Source organism: Cynara cardunculus (genome assembly GCF_001531365.2).
Source record: "Cynara cardunculus var. scolymus isolate 2C chromosome LG 16, CcrdV1, whole genome shotgun sequence".
Taxonomy (NCBI): domain Eukaryota; kingdom Viridiplantae; phylum Streptophyta; class Magnoliopsida; order Asterales; family Asteraceae; genus Cynara; species Cynara cardunculus.
In genome coordinates, this window is record NC_037543.1 from 20709722 (window position 1) to 20714919 (window position 5198).

General features: G+C 37.4%; 1 pseudogene; it reads left to right on the plus strand.

Annotated features, from left to right (window-relative positions):
• The first annotated feature begins 436 nt into the window (after window positions 1-436).
• Window positions 437-5198, plus strand: part of LOC112529103 — a 19090-nt pseudogene continuing 14328 nt past the window's right edge.

Genomic DNA, 5198 nt, shown 5'->3' on the forward strand with positions numbered 1-5198 from the left:
GTAAAACCAAAACTGTCAAACTCAATAGAAGTTTTATTTTGACGAGTAAATTGACGGACAAATATAAGATTTTTTATAATAGTGGGAAATATGAGGATATGTCTAAGATGCAAAGGACGGTACGGGTTGGTGATGGGAAAGGGGGCATGTCCGGTGTGCTTTACAGGCATTTTGGATCCATTACCGACAAGGATAGAACGAGTATCATGAGTTTCAAGAACATATTTTAGAATACCTGAGTTTGCGTGGACGTGGTCGGTTGCCCCGGTGTCCATGTACCAATCTGTGAAGCCCGGGTCATTTAGAGACATCGAGTTGAACAACTCCGGGAGAGACGTAGCTTGATCCGGTGGGGCCCAAGTCCACGGGGGAGTGGCAGCGGCGGCAGTCGATTGGCTGCTGCCCGTAGCGGCAGAAAAGTGGACCGCCGGGCTGTATGGCGGTGGCGCTTGCCACGGTTGAGCGGGCCGGTTGTGGCTGGCCGGTTGTGGCGACGGGGCAGCAGGCGGTGGACCGAGCAACCCAGCAGTTGGCTGCTACCAGTAGGCGTGCGGTGGCTGTTGTTGGCGGGGCTGGTTTGACTGACTCGGCGGCGGTGGCGGGATGTACACCCAACCATAGCATGGCTGATTCGGCGGCTGTCGGCGGGGACCTTGCTGCTGGCGGCGGTCGTTCCGGCAGCCATTCCCACGATTTCCTCCGTTATTGTTCACGTGGAGGACGGTGGACGATGAGGAATGTTCGGTGTGAGGCATAACGGGTGTTGGGCGTATTTGAGCCATTCTTTGTTCTTCCAAAAGAAGCATGGAACAAGCTTCAAAAAAAGTTGGAAGAGGAGAACGGTACCTTATGTTATTGGCCACCGAATCGAACTTCGAGGAGAATCCGTTGATTGTGTAGATCACAAGGTGTTTGCCGGGTATTGTGGAGTCCGGATAGAGATTCGCAAGAAGGTCAGCAAGTCCCTTGATTTTGGTGCAATAGGCGGTGACGGAGAGATCGCCCATCACAATGTTGCGTAGCTCGCTATCGATTTGCATGGATTTGGCGTCTTTGTTGTCACGAAAGAGAGTCTTGAGATTGTTCCATACTTGAAGCGCGGTCGAGTCTTTCTTCAACACCATTTGGAGAAGGGATTGTGAGATCGATCCGTAAATCCAAAGTTTTACGATTGAATCCACCTTTTTTCCATTCTGCGTCCGTGGGTTTAGGAGTAGATTCGTCGATGTGATCGATGACGTCAAAGGCAATACAATGGGTGGAGAAAAGTTCTCTCCACGCATCATAATTGAGACGATCGAGATCAAGAATGAGAGGAACGTAGGTTTTGATATTCGTTATACCGAAAACCTTGTTTGGGAGAGTTTGATTGACGGACATGTTTGAAGGGAGGCAAGAACGATTGAGGAGGAGGAGGCGGCGATGGGAGGCGTGGCCGGCCCTAGATCGCGAAAAGAGAGGAAGAAGGGAGGAGGTTGAGAGGAATTAGGAAGCGCTCCTAATTTTGCTCTGATACCATATTAGAGAGAATGATTTTCCTTGATTGATTAAACACAATACAATCACTTAAATATACAACATATGGGCCATGGGCCAAACACTATACGGGCTAATAAACTAAGCCTAATATACAATGTAATCTGCTAACACATTTTTCATCTAGAACCTATCGGTTGATTTATTATTTACTTGTGTGTAAAACTATACACTACCACTTTCATCTTTTATTGAGATTGATCGGGAACCCATCGAGATTGATCAAGAACTCATCAAGACCGATCGAGAACTCATCGGGATAAATTGAGACTAATTAATAACCCATCAGGATCAAACGAGACTAATCATGAACCAGGGACGGACCCAGAATATTTTTTAAACGGTGGCACCATTTGACCATAAGAAAAAAATATATATAGGAAATTTTTTTCAAACGGTGACACCGTTTGACTATAAGAAACAAATATATGGAATTTTTTTCAAATGGTGGCACCGTTTGACTAAGAAAATGACACTAACATTATTCGGACTTGGGTGTGGGGTGGAATAAAAGCCTTGCAAACTAACTATACCAAATTAAACTTGTTCTCATTGTAGTTTCAAAATACATACGGTGGCACACAACAAATTAATACGGTTGCACCGTTCATGAAACCTAAACTTTTTACTCTTCGACGGATAAACGATACGGTGACATGTGCCACCCATGGCACTTAACTAGGTCCGTTTATGTCATGAACCCGTTGAGACCAATCGAGACTAACCAAGAACCCATCCATTGACTTGATATATGGTTGTGTATGTAAAATCATAATCTACCACCTTAATTCATTTTTATCGTAACCAATTGACAACCTATCGATTGATTTATTGTGTGTTTGTTTGTGTAAAACCATAACATACCACTTTCATCTTTTACCAAGATGAGTTTGGAATCTATCGAGACGAATCGAAAACACATTGAGATCAATCGAGACCTAATAAAGAAAAAAAAACTAGATGAATATTATAGTGAGTTGTTTGAATATTGGAGATTTTTTGGATTACACGTGAAAATACATAATTATTTATGATGAATGTTATAGTGAGTTGTATATTAATGATAAATATATCATACTGATTTATGTATGTTAAATATTTGTTGTATACATGTAAACGTACATAGATATTCATCATGAATATTACACAAATATATACACTACCTAAAAATGCCACTTAGGCAACAAATGAAAAATGCTGCCTAAGAGGGGTTTATATGTTGCGTAAGGGTTAGACAACAAACCCATGTTGCCTAAGCAGTGTTGTCTTCTCAATGATGCATAAGAACTAAGGCAACATATGCAAACAAAATATCTTACCTAAGCGGACTTTTAGGCAACACACAAAAGGTTATGTTGCCTAAGTAAAAAACATATGTTGCGTAAGGTATCATCTTAGACAACATAATCTATCTACATACGTTGCGTAAGGTATCATCTTAGACAACACAATCTATCTGCATATGTTGCGTATGGTATCATCTTAGACAACATAATCTATGTTGCCTTAGATATCAGCTTAGACAACATACTCTATCTGAATATGTTGTCTTAGATATCAGCTTAGACAACATACTCTATTTAGATATGTTGCCTTTGAACTATAATTAAAATAATATAATATTTCTTTTAAACAACATTTAAATTGTTTAATTGTTGCTTAAGATTTTTGTGTACCATGATGCAGTTTTTTTCTTGCACACTTTCTACAAATGAATATCATAAACAAACATGTTTTCTATAAACAAGCAATCAAATGTTTTATACAAACAACTTTTATAACCAAACAAAATCAATAAGTTCAATAATTGAAAGACAATATTTTTCCTAAATAAATTTAAAAGTAGGCAACAAGTTCAATAACACAAAATTAAAAACTTAACCTAAAGCGTGAGAGGCCGGAGTTGTTGAGTTAGAGTTTGAATCACTACTACCCAACATACTCATCAATTGTATCATCTTTCTCTGCTCGTCGACTTCCTTTTTTGCCTCGTTTTGTCCCTCTTTTAGCGGATTTTTATATTTAAAATAAAAAATTAAAGCCAATAGTATACGTTAAAAATCCAATTGAACCAAATATGGCCACTAATTAACATTTATGAAAACTCAATAGTATCTGCTAAAACTCAATTGAACCGAATAAGACTCAATAACTCCAATAAAGCGTAGTTGAACCGAGTAAAGTCCAATAGATCCATTTAAAGTCCACTAAGATACATTAAAGCCAAATAGTACCATTTAAAGCCCAATTGAACCGAATAAAACACAATAATATCCGTTAGAGCTTAATTGAACCGAATAGAGCCCAATCGAATCCGTTAAAGCTCAATTGAACCGAATAGAGCCCAATAGTACCCGTTAAAGCCCAATTGAACTGAATAAGGCCCAATTGATTCATTAAAGCCCAATTGAACCGAATAAGGCCCAATAGTATCCATTAATGCCAATTGAACCGAATAAGGCCCAATAACTCCATTAAAACCTAGTTGAACCAATAAAGTCCACTAAAATCCATTAAATTCTACCAATATCCATTAAAAGCCAATAATACCTATAAAAGCCCAATTGAACCGAATAAAGCCCAATAGATCCATTTAAGCGCACTAAGATCAATGAAAACCCAATAGATCCATTAAAGACCAAATAGTACCCGTAAAAGCCCAATAATCCACTACGATCTATTAAAGCCTAGTAGTACCCTTTAAAGCCCAATTAAATCGAATAAAGCACAATAATACTCGTTAAAGCTCGACTAAACCAAATAGATCCCAATAGTACCCGTTAATGCGCAATTGAACCGAATAAAGTACAGTAGTACCCGTTAAAGCCCAATTGAACCCGTTAATATCCAATTCAACTGAATAAGACCCAATAGCTCCATTAATGCTTAATAGATCTATTGAAGTCCACTAAGATCCATTAAAGCCTAGTAATACCATAAGACCTATTAGCTCCATTAAAGCCTAGTTGAACCGAATAGTACCTGTTAAAGTCCACTAAGATCCATTAAAGCCCAGTTGAACCGAATAAAGTCCAAAAGTACTCGTTAAAGCCCAATTGAATGAAATAAGACTCAATAGAACTATTAAAGCCCAATGGATTCATTAAAGTCCCAATTGAACTAAATAAGGCTCAATTAGTACCCGTTAATGTCAAATTGAAACGAATAAGACCCAATAGCTCCATTAAAGCCTATTTGAACCGAATAAAATCCACTAAGATCCATTAAATTCCACCAAAATCCAATAAAACCCAATAATACATATAAAAGCCCAATTTAACCGAATGAAGCCAATAGATCCATTAAATGTAACTGAACATACGACTACTCCGTTAATAATGTTTAAGAAAAAAGTTTATAATAACTAAAACTTGGAAAAAATTAAAAATAAACCATTTTTTCAAGTTTAAAATTACCGACGGATTTCCGATGGAATATAATTATTTTAATTAAAAATTATATTTCTTCGGAAACCCGTCGGTAATTTTAAAAGAAAAAAATGTTCTATTTTTATCTTTTTCCTACCAAATATATATATATATATATATATATATATATATATATATAAAGGTTAAACATTTCCGACGGAATTTTATTTTTTTATTAAAATTAAATTCCGTCGGTAATTTTAAAAGAAAAAAATGCTTTATTTTTATTTCTTT